This window comes from Borostomias antarcticus, assembly GCF_949987555.1.
Source record: "Borostomias antarcticus genome assembly, contig: scaffold_108, whole genome shotgun sequence".
NCBI classification, from domain to species: Eukaryota; Metazoa; Chordata; class Actinopteri; order Stomiiformes; family Stomiidae; genus Borostomias; species Borostomias antarcticus.
Window position 1 is genome coordinate 170,560 of NW_028175623.1, and position 12,500 is coordinate 183,059.

The following is a 12,500-nucleotide window of genomic DNA, read 5'->3' on the forward strand; positions in this document are numbered from 1 at the left end:
GTGGTTGTGCGTGGGGGTTCAGCACCAATACATCCAACCTGGCTGCTTGGACAGCTAACAACAGCCTGGCCCAGATGTACGATCCCAAGGGCGCAGCCAGCTTTGTCTCAGGTCGCTGGAAAACTGGGACGAATCCTGATCTGGCATTCGCAAGCGTCGGCGTTGATAACCGGCTCCCTGATAGACGCATGCTAGGAAAGTTCCCACAGTCCCAACACCGACCATCGCTGATAACTATGCCTGAACTTATGGACCTCGTCCCGAGCGAGCCGGTGAAGCGATGGAACTTCTGAAAGGCCAACTGGAAACTCTCCCGCTTTCTTACCCATAGATCCACGAGGTTCCTCCCACCACCTAACACCAACACCGTGGACGAGGCGTACCGGGAACTCTGCCTAACCACCTGCTCCACGGCAGGCTCACTGCAAAGCGGAGCCTCCCCGGCGTCTCAAGTACAGACACCCTTTTGTGAAGGATGCAGAAATCTTAACATCAGCAAGGCAGGATGGGCGGACCACACCTGGCGTGTGGAGTGGGAGGAGAACACCTCCAGACTCTGTGCTTTCATCCCAGCCGCCAGTCCTTCCCCTCCCGGGATGGACTTACCCAGGACGGCGTGGGTGAGGCTTAATCGCCTCCGGACCGGCGTCGGACGCTTCCGCTCATCAATGCACAGATGGGGCTTGGCATCCCATGTGGTGTGAGAGTGTGGCGCCGAGGAACAAACCTCAGACCACGTCATCCAGGACTGTCCCATCTATCAGGCACCCAACGCAATGCGTGGCCTGACGGGTGGATGATAAAACGGTGACATGGCTCCTGGAGGTGTGCTGGATATATAGACATGGCTCCTGGAGGTGTGCCCGGATATATAGCTCAGATGCCCCCTCACTCAGGCTCGGGATGGTAAAAGGATAACCCCTCGGCCCCGAGCATGGGTGGGAGAGGAGAAACAACTTCAAACGAAGAAGTAGAAGAAGAAGAAGAAGAACACTCTAGCCTCTCTGAACATCTAAACGTGTACACACACACACACAAACACACACACACACAAACACACATACATACACACAAACACACACACACATACATACACACACACACACACACACATACATACACACCAACCCTGGCGGGTCTCAGTATAAATATTTCATTATACTTCTGTCTGTGTGTGTGTGTGTGTGTGTGTGTGTCTGTATGTGTGTCTGTGTGTGTGCACACGCGTCTGATCGTCGTGGTGACCCTCTACTCTCCTCTGAGCCCTCAGCTTAGAGCATCGGCATGGAAACCAGCGACTAGCTCTCCATACCCACAAATCCCTGCTCTGGATCAATAAGCACCAGCGAAGGCACAAAGCCAGTGGTTCACACACACACACACACACACACACACACACACACACACACACACACACACACACACACACACACACACACAGAGGATCAGATAGGGACTATAGTGGGGTTATCAGGCTTTACCATCAGTATTGATTGGTGAAAAAAGAGACCACAGGATTTTCTCTTTTTGTTTCCCTTCCTCCAATTGGCTCCGCCCTCTGACCCTGGCCTTGTAGTCTTCTCTCACACTCATTTTCTCTCTCCCCTCCCTCTTTTCAGGATTGCTCCCCCATGTATCTCATTTTAGGACGGCGCCGTCCTTCATTAAACGAGCTCAGCCAGCAGCTCAACTTCCATAGATTCCCAGTCCGTCTCTCTTTCTGCTCCCGCAACACTCCTCCATCCATCTCTCTCTCTCACTCTCATTCTCTCTCTTCCAATTTTTTTCAATTCAGTATGCTTTATTGGCATGAATGGCAGGTGAACAATATTGCCAAAGCATCAATAAAAATACAATTCAGTAATGACATGGGAAAACAATTAAGTCAACTAACAGATAAATAGGTCATAAAATAGGTCAATAAAGATACAATTAAGACAATAATACTAAATCAAATGTATCAAATGTCATGTAAAATAAAATAAAAATACATAAACAAACATAAAAGATCCACATGAAGTAGATGAGTGAATGAAAGAGTGTGAGCTGTGAGGAGATTGGGCCTCATTCACCAACGAAGTAAAGACGTTCTTAAGAAGCATTTCTTCTTAAACTGTACTTACGCCGTTTCTAAGAATATTCGGTCATTCACCAATGGTTTCTCATCTGGGATTTGTTCTCAGCTAAGAACAGAATATACGAACACTGGGCCTCATTCACCAATATCTTCTCAAGTTCTGTTCTTAAATGTCTTCCTAAGAACGTTTCTAAGGAAAGCTCCCGTCTGATTCACAACGTGTTCGTGAACCGCTGGAAGAGTTCGCACCTGCCTTCTCTTCTCTAATTGAAAATGCGTGAATGCGCACCCGAATAAGCATAGGTAACCTCCCCCGCAGCTCCATATAAGGACATGCCACCGCTGGCCCGTGTGCAAACACACGCTCCGAAACAAACACACGCTCTGAAACACACACACGCTCCGAAACAAACACACGCTCTGAAACAAACACACGCTCTGAAACGAGTGAGAATAGTTTGAAGGATAAGCTACAGCAAACCAATCAGGGCCATATACAGGCCAGATCTGGCACTGGTGGCTTAGTTCCGGCCCATATACGGCCCAGATCCGCTTGCTATCTGGGTAGTGATCATGTCAAAGCATTAATCCCATTCTGAGGGGGCGGCGGCCAAAAGAAGAAAAAACCTCAGCAGTGCTGAAGTGGAGGTGCTGCTGGAGGAGGTCAACAATAGATGGGCGGTCAGTGGCTATAAAGCAACACAACAGAATGAATCATGGGACGCGATCACCCATGCAGTTAATATAGTATCAGGAGAAGGGCGCACAATTGCTGAAAAAAAAAAAAAAAGGTCTGATGTGAAATCGGACAGCAAAAAACGCATTGCGAAACATAGGTACCCTACTTATCTGATCTTATGTACATACTGTATAGAAATGGTCCTTATTGTGTCATTTGTAAATTGAGTATTGGAGTTTATTTGTAATGACCACAGCCTAACCTTGGAGGAACATTTCACTGTGACTGGACATTAGGCTGTATGTGATAAATAAAGGAATCGTGAATGTTTAATCTAGAGGAGATATGCAGGCCGTGCCCACCGTTGTCCGAGTTCGACCAGCGCGTTGGTGCCATAATAGGGACAACAGCACTGTTGTGTGTGCGCGCCGCTGGCGATATGGATACAGACACCAGGGACACGGACTACCACCCTCTCCACAGCAGACTCTCCGTCTAGTGCACTAACACACATCCAACTGTAGAATTGAGGTGACCGCAATCCCCAATTGATGAAATGGTCATGGATTTGTTGGTATTATATACAGTACAGCGAAATCTCACGGTGCTTTTGCAGAACGGTCAAAGAATTAAAACAAAACACAACACTCATTAATTTACACCAAAATCATAAATTAGCCTATTACCACACAATCAACATATTTTCTCGATATCTTCAAGACTGATCAACACAAATAACAAGCAATTCAGAGCGAAATGATTTAAACAATGACATATCAGATATTCTGATGCACACGTTTACAATAGAAATTATGGTAATGATTAGGACACGTTATTGAGAATTATGCAAATATAATTGTATTTCAATCATATATCATCCAACTGTAGAATTGAGGTGACTTCAGTGATTTGAAAGTCTAAAGGGTTCTGATTGTCTTTAAAGGTATACTTAGTGGGATTTGTCAGTTACGTTTTGTAAACACAACATTCAAACTTCGCCCCACCTCCCTGCTCCTTCCCCGCTCCTCCCTGCTCCTCCCCCTGACCGCGGTTGCCAGGTGAGCCAGTTTTCAGTGTTAGCCAGCCAGCTAACGCAAGCTACATTCAGCTATCTTAAGCTGTGTGTCCACCGGCGAGCTGTATGTAGCTGAACAGCACCAAGCTTACAGCTGCGTAGAGCACACTATAGCTGGAGCTTAGAGCTGGCTAGGCTTCCAATGTTTTACAGACTGTAGATTAACTAGTCAAGTTAAGATAGCTAGCTAATGATAGCTAGTGCTAACGTTCGCTGTCTCTGCGGTTTTGCCCAAAACCGACCGTCCTCATCATCAGAACAGCCTTTTACAGCCTGAGCTTTAGGCCAAATTTCAACTTTTTTCAACTGCAAAAAAAGCCTAGAGCTGATGGCAATATATAAAAAGCCCTTGGAAGGAACACAGCTCTCGTCTCTTGTCTAACAGAAAACAAGCCAACTCTGTGTCACTCTTCATCCCCATCCTCTGCTTCAGTGTTCGCCAGCGGGTGAACGCCAACCCCAGATTGACTCTCATTTTTGAGTGAGCTTTGTCAACTTGGCGTTTTGCCTCATGTATTTTTTTTTATTTTAGGTTATGCCTCCGCCATGATCTTAGCTTCTCACTTGGATTCAGTCGGATTGTGCTCTCCACGGATATGGCAACTCGTGTTTTGAGGGCTCAACCACCAGCTCTGTTATTGGTTGAGGGGTACCCCCACCCCACCCACACAGCCCAAAGGTTGATGCCAAGAAATGTCCCGATCGAAAGAAGAACAGTGACATACAGTCAAATACAGCCAGACGGAGGGGCCTCTGCAGATAAACACACCATCACACATTCTACTGAGGCCTAATTGATCCTTGAGAGGGATTATTTTTGTATTACTTTATACTTTAGTTTTTTAGGAAAATCCCACTAAGTTTAGCTTTAACAACTGATTCTAGAGTTCTGAGTTTGCTGACAAGGTCATTTTGGGCCGAATTCAGTGTGATGGTTCTATATACGTTTTCAAAGTGTGTTTTCCATATTTCACCATTTTGGAAAGACAATTCCTCTTTGTGTGGTTTGCTGAAAGAATTGACTCATCAATTATATCAAGTTGGTTCTGCGCATGTTGCTCCCTTTTTTTAGAGTGTTTTTCTATGTAATTTTAGTGTTTCCCAATATTGGAGGCGCAGTTCAGGGTTGTCAGGTCGTCTGTGTTTTTGATTTGATAAACCGCTGAGTGTTTTTCTTAGATGTCTGCAGTCTGTATCAAACCACTTTTCATTGATTTGTGATGGTGAGATGTGTTCAGATTGGATAAACCTGCCACATTGTCAGATATGTTGTTAATGTCTCAGCCTGATTCAGCCCATCATTACTGTGCTGATATGAGCTGCTAAGAAAATAGTCTGATTGAGATTGAATTGTTTGATGCCCAATTGCTTTCTGGTAATCGTCTTGTTTGTCCATCAATATGGTTGTGTTGTATAGTTCAACATACCTGCAGTATTTGGAGCCGCTTGTGTTAACAGTTTTGTCAAGGTTGTTTGTGTGGTGATGTGAAGGGAGGGGAAGGCTGATTTGGGCGGGTATCCAGGTATCCAGGTATATGTTTGTATCTATGTAGGTTAATATAATCTGGTTCTGTACCAGGTATCCAGGTATATGTGTGTATCTATGTAGGTTAATAGAATCTGGTTCTGTACCAGGTATCCAGGTATATGTGTGTATCTATGTAGGTTAATAGAATCTGGTTCTGTACCAGGTATCCAGGTATATGTTTGTATCTATGTAGGTTAATAGAATCTGGTTCTGTACCAGGTATCCAGGTATATGTTTGTATCTATGTAGGTTAATAGAATCTGGTTCTGTACCAGGTATCCAGGTATATGTGTGTATCTATGTAGGTTAATAGAATCTGGTTCTGTACCAGGTATCCAGGTATATGTTTGTATCTATGTAGGTTAATAGAATCTGGTTCTGTACCAGGTATCCAGGTATATGTTTGTATCTATGTAGGTTAATAGAATCTGGTTCTGTACCAGGTATCCAGGTATATGTTTGTATCTATGTAGGTTAATAGAATCTGGTTCTGTACCAGGTATCCAGGTATATGTTTGTATCTATGTAGGTTAATAGAATCTGGTTCTGTACCAGGTATCCAGGTATATGTTTGTATCTATGTAGGTTAATAGAATCTGGTTCTGTACCAGGTATCCAGGTATATGTTTGTATCTATGTAGGTTAATAGAATCTGGTTCTGTACCAGGTATCCAGGTATATGTTTGTATCTATGTAGGTTAATAGATTCTGTGTAGGTTAATAGAATCTGGTTCTGTACCAGGTATCCAGGTATATGTTTGTATCTATGTAGGTTAATAGAATCTGGTTCTGTACCAGGTATCCAGGTATATGTTTGTATCTATGTAGGTTAATAGATTCTGGTTCTGTACCAGGTATCCAGGTATATGTTTGTATCTATGTAGGTTAATAGAATCTGGTTCTGTACCAGGTATCCAGGTATATGTTTGGATCTATGTAGGTTAATATAATCTGGTTCTGTACCAGGTATCCAGGTATATGTTTGTATCTATGTAGGTTAATAGAATCTGGGTCTGTACCAGGTATCCAGGTATATGTTTGGATCTATGTAGGTTAATAGAATCTGGTTCTGTACCAGGTATCCAGGTACATGTTTGTATCTATGTAGGTTAATATAATCTGGGTCTGTACCAGGTATCCAGGTATATGTTTGTATCTATGTAGGTTAATAGAATCTGGTTCTGTACCAGGTATCCAGGTATATGTTTGTATCTATGTAGGTTAATATAATCTGGTTCTGTACCAGGTATCCAGGTATATGTTTGTATCTATGTAGGTTAATAGAATCTGGTTCTGTACCAGGTATCCAGGTATATGTTTGTATCTATGTAGGTTAATAGAATCTGGTTCTGTACCTGTCCTGACATTAAGGTCCACAGATCAGCACACTTCTCTGGGCCTGGTTGATTGATCTCATATTGAAACTTTGTTCATTATAATAAGGGGGTTCTGACTGGGGGATATTAATAAGGGGGTTCTGACTGGGGGATATTAAAGGACAATGCTCGTTTTTGACAACCTGGACCTTATTTACGACATATTATAAGAAGTTTGACTCACCGAGATCACTTTGGTGTAGTTCGGAGGCATGTAGAAGAAATGTAAAATCCAGCGCGAGCCAGTATATCCATGTAATGACGGTGATCGGGGCACCGAGAATGCAGTTTCTCAAAATCAATTTTCGGCCGCTAAACGGTTGTTTTCATCAATCAGATTGAATGAATCGACAGTTGAGATTCCTCAACGCGAGCCATTGTTGTGGTTTTCAAATACAGGGTCTTTAGCCTCTGTAATATGATCTTTACACGCCTTTCCCCACTTGCTCCAGCACGCATGCGCACAGGCCAGCGCGCAGACTGGCTATTCTCCGGCTCACATTCTCTGCGCTACAATCGGATTGTTGCTGACGAATGACGACGACAATATTCTCGGCACCAACAACGATGTGAGCCGGAGAATAGCCAGTCTGCGCGCTGGCCTGTGCGCATGCGTGCTGGAGCAAGTTGTCAAAAACGAGCATTGCCCTTTAATAAGGGGGTTCTGACTGGGGGATATTAATAAGGGGGTTCTGACTGGGGGGTATTAATAAGGGGGTTCTGACTGGGGGATATTAATAAGGGGGTTCTGACTGGGGGATATTAATAAGGGGGTTCTGACTGGGGGGTATTAATAAGGGGGTTCTGACTGGGGGGTATTAATAAGGGGGTTCTGACTGGGGGATATTAATAAGGGGGTTCTAACTGGGGGATATTAATAAGGGGGTTCTGACTGGGGGGTATTAATAAGGGGGTTCTGACTGGGGGATATTAATAAGGGGGTTCTGACTGGGGGGTATTAATAAGGGGGTTCTCACTGGGGGGTATACTGTATGCTGCGCACATGAATATGTCTTTATCTGAGGTGACAACCTTTCTTTTTATCTTGAACCAAATTGAAATGTCACTTTTTTGATTCATTCTATTGAGTGTATCAGGTTTGCTTTGTACCAAATGAGCATTCCTCCTGAATCCCTGACCTGGGTTACTCCTTTCATGTTGGTGGATGGGAGCACCATCTCTCTGTAGCCTGAGGGACGACCAGTACACATGTCTCCTCTACTCCAGGTCTCCTGCGAAACAATGACATCTGCATCTCCTGACTCTCTGGGGAGTCTGAGGTCTGGATCTTCAGGCCTAAAGCAGAGGACCTCAGACCCGGGACATTCCAACATGAAATAATACAGGATTAAGAGCTCATTTAGATTAATAAAGAAAAACACAAAGTTGCATTCCATGTTAATATGAGATAAGCTGCTAAATTTCATAGTTAATTTAAGAACATGAAATATACGGGGTTGCAATCTATTAAAATGATATAATTTCAACCCTTTACTTGTTTTTGCTGCATACAAAGGTAAACAGGCTTATAATAATAAATAAACAAATACGCAAACAAACACACACATGTGGGTGTGTTCAGGGCTGTGGTGTTGAGGATGTGTTCAGGGCTGTGGTGTTGAGGGTGAGGCCTGCTCTCTCAGCTCTGGTGTGTGGGTGTGTTCAGGGCTGTGGTGTTGAGGGTGGGGCCTGCTCTCTCAGCTCTGGTGTGTGGGTGTGTTCAGGGCTGTGGTGTTGAGGGTGAGGCCTGCACTCTCAGCTCTGGTGTGTGGGTGTGTTCAGGGCTGTGGTGTTGAGGGTGGGTTCTGCTCTCTCAGCTCTGGTGTGTGGGTGTGTTCAGGGCTGTGGTGTTGAGGGTGAGGCCTGCTCTCTCAGCTCTGGTGTGTGGGTGTGTTCAGGGCTGTGGTGTTGAGGGTGTGTTCAGGGCTGTGGTGTTGAGGGGGAGGCCTGCTCTCTCAGCTCTGGTGTGTGGGTGTGTTCAGGGCTGTGGTGTTGAGGGTGAGGCCTGCTCTCTCAGCTCTGGTGTGTGGGTGTGTTCAGGGCTCAGTGGTGTTGAGGATGTGTTCAGGGCTCAGTGGTGTTGAGGATGGGACCTGCTCTCTCAGCTGTGGTGTGTGGGTGTGTTCAGGGCTGTGGTGTTGAGGGTGAGGCCTGCTCTCTCAGCTCTGGTGTGTGGGTGTGTTCAGGGCTGTGGTGTTGAGGGTGGGGCCTGCTCTCTCAGCTCTGGTGTGTGGGTGTGTTCAGGGCTGTGGTGTTGAGGGTGAGGCCTGCTCTCTCAGCTCTGGTGTGTGGGTGTGTTCAGGGCTGTGGTGTTGAGGGTGAGGCCTGCTCTCTCAGCTCTGGTGTGTGGGTGTGTTCAGGGCTGTGGTGTTGAGGGTGGGGCCGGCTGCTCCCCTCACTGCCTGAGCATAACTCAGTGGGCCAGGGTGTAGGTCCTGTCGCTGGGCTTGGCGTGGGGCTCTTGGAGGTAAGAGTAGCTCTGGTCTGACTTCAGGGGGATTCTATATCTGCTCTGGTGGGGTCTTGGAGGGGCTTGATGTGGGGGAAGATGAGGATGGTCTGGTCTTCCTGGGGCTTGTCTGGGTGGTGGTCTGGTGGGGTCTTGGAGGGGCATGGTGTGGGGGAAGATGAGGACGATCTGGTCTCCAAAGGGCTTGTCTGGGTGGTGGTCTGGTGGGGTCTTGGAGGGTCATGGTGTGGTCTTCCTGGGGCTTGTCTGGGTGGTAGTCTGGTGGGGTCTTGGAGGGGCATGGTGTGGGGGAAGATGAGGACGGTCTGGTCTCCATAGGGCTTGTCTGGGTGGTGCTCTGGTGGGGTCTTGGAGGGGCTTGGTGTGGGGGAAGATGAGGACGGTCTGGTCTTCCTGGGGCTTGTCTGGGTGGTGGTCTGGTGGGGTCTTGGAGGGGCATGGTGTGGGGGAAGATGAGGACGGTGTGGTCTTCCTGGGGCTTGTCTGGGTGGTGGTCTGGTGGGGTCTTGTTGGTCTAAGGGGGGTTGTGGGCCGAGCTGCTCCTTCTGCGAGGTGTGGATTGGTCTCTGTTGAGAGCAACATCTTTCAGTGTCCGGGTGAAGATGGGGCCTGTGTTTCTGAACAGATGGACATGGTGGTATAGACAGCTGACATCCAGGGTGGGGGGGTGGGCCAGGTGCACATTGGGCCTCCAGATACAGTCTCTGGACATGCTGCTGTTGATCTTGTGGATGGTGTCAGGGTGAAAGTCTTTCCTGGGTAGTAGGGTTGATATGACCCCTGTTGGGGAAGGTGGTGGAGGCTTGGGGGTGACTCTGACACCCTTTCCTGCTGGCTCCTCAGGTCGTTGGTGCCAGTGTGGATGATGATGTGGATGATATGTGGATGATGATGTGTCTCAGGGATCCCAGCTGCTGTTATGACAGCAGGTCCATGGCATGTTGGGTGTTTGGACACCAGGTTTTAGCCGCTGTGTGGGTGGGGAGAAGTTTATTTTCATTTACAAATTTGCCATTGGAGTCGATGAGGATTTGGCATCTCTTTCTGCTGTGCTGGTATGGAGCGATTAGGGGTGGTGTTGATCTGTGGCATCGGGGGAGATCTGGGTGTGGGGTGAGTCTGTGGGCTGGAGGGGGAGTTGGGGGGAGATCTGGGTGTGGTGTTAGTCTGTGGTCTGGAGGGGGAGTTGGGGGGAGATCTGGGTGTGGGGTTAGTCTGTGGGCTGGAGGGGGAGTAGGGGGGAGATCTGGGTGTGGGGTTAGTCTGTGGGCTGGAGGGGGAGTAGGGGGGAGATCTGGGTGTGGTGTTAGTCTGTGGTCTGGAGGGGGAGTTGGGGGGAGATCTGGGGGTGGGGTTAGTCTGTGGGCTGGAGGGGGAGTTGGGGGTAGAGGGAGGTTGTTGGATTGGTGGGTTCTGGTTGCTCTCAGTGGGAATCACAGGGTTCTGGTTGTTGTCTGGGTGTGAGTCTAGCTTCTCTTCCAGGGCTTGTGCTCTCTCTCTCCTGGGGATACTTTAACAGAGCAGTCAGTTCTCTCCTGTAGCTCTCTCTCTCTTCTCTTAGCTCCCTCACCTCTTCTGTCAGCTGTGCCATGTGGCTCTCTCTGTCCTGCTGCCGCTCTCTCTCCTCAGTCCTCAGGGTGGTCAACTCTCTCTGGTAGCTCTCTCTTTCCTGCCTCAGCCTGCTCAACTCTGTGCTGATGGTAGAAGGGTCTTGCTGTGCTGTGGTGTCTTGGATTGGCTGTTGGCTGATCAGTTCTCTCAGTTGTACAAGTTCTCTCTCCAGCTCTGTGAATTTCACCTTCATGTCATTGATGGTGTGGTTCAGCTGGGGGTCCTGGGCCTGTTCTGGGCTGGTGGGCTCACTCTCTTCAGGGGGCAGGTCAGTGGTGGGGCAGCTGGCAGCGGGGCTGGTGTCTGTGTCTGGTAGGGTGTGGGTGTTGTCAGCTGGGCCAGACTTCTCCTGATGGGCCCTTTCTTTTATAAGTAGAAAGTCCCACTCTTTTGCTTGAGGTTCCCCTGCACTATGACAGTTCCATTCTTATAGATGTTGATTGTTGTGATGACGGTGTCTGGGTCTTCTGCCTCTTTGATCTTGAGTTTCCAGCCATCACAGACCCCCTCTTTCTTCACAGAGGGATAGTGGGCAGTTCCATGCTAGTTGCTGGTGGAAGTTAGTGGTCTGTGAGGAAGATCAGATTGCTGACATCTCCGCTATAAGGCCAGAAAACGATGTGTCTGGTCTTTCCTTTAAAAGGCGCTGTTTATATGCCTTCCTGGCGCTGTCGTTTCTAACCTCTTGTGGGTAGAGCAGAGGAATGGCCTCTACAGGCTGTGGTTGAAGCCATGGAACTCTGCTGCTGGACTGCTGCTGATGCTACTCCTTGGCAACCATTGTTAGGGCTTAGTTTGTTGCTGAAGCTGTTAGCTCAAGCTAGCTTTAGTGTATTTAATATTACCGTTATTTAATATATAAGTTATTGCAATAAACTGTTTTATTAATCCTCTCTTTGGTTCTATTGTCCCTCTGATGTTCTCACTCACTATGGTTCTTTGGCTGTATTGTTCTTCTAACAGTAGCTTGTTGTCGCTGGCAGTTCAGTCAGTCTGGCAGTTAATTGGTTCTGTTAAGCCTTTCAGTTGAGTGATATTTTTTCAATTTCTTGCAGTTTTTCTTCCTTGTCTTTTACTTTCAGGAAGGTGAATCCTCTTAACAATTGTTTGTTCTAATAATTTTGACAGAAAAGTAACAGTTTATCTCATTTAAAACAGAAAGGTGAACATTTTCAGGAGCTCATTTTCAGGAGCTGCTGCTGCTGCTGACCTCTCCGTTGCCTAGCAACTCTCTCTCTCACTCTCTCTCTTTCTCTCTCACTCTCTCTCTAACTCTCACTCTCTTTCTCTCTCCCACTCTCTCTTTCTCTCTGTCTCTCTCACTCTCTTTCTCTCACTCTATCTCTCTCTCTCTCTCAAGTTCAAATTATGTTTTATTGGCATGAGTATTATTGCCGAAGCGATATGATGGTGGAAAATTAACTCTTTTTTTCCCATTCAGAATAATTAAATATAGAATCATGACTTAAGACAACAACATAAATTAGTGTAACTGAAACAAAATCATATTTGCTTTCTAAATCAGCACAATGGTAAATTATTGATTCAAATTTGAAAAAACAGTTATGTTTTATGTATGTATGTATGTATGTACTGTACGTACGTATGTATGTATCTAAAGTACGTATGTGTTATGTTTATTCATGGGTGTTCATGTGTATGTTTATTTATCCGTGTTATGTTT

General features: G+C 46.6%; 1 pseudogene across 1 annotated transcript in view; it reads left to right on the top strand.

The window, feature by feature from the left end:
* Positions 1–12,500, top strand: part of LOC311329427 (voltage-dependent T-type calcium channel subunit alpha-1I-like) — a 160,352-nt pseudogene that overhangs the window by 109,658 nt on the left and 38,194 nt on the right. The gene's annotated exons all lie outside the window — the stretch shown is intronic.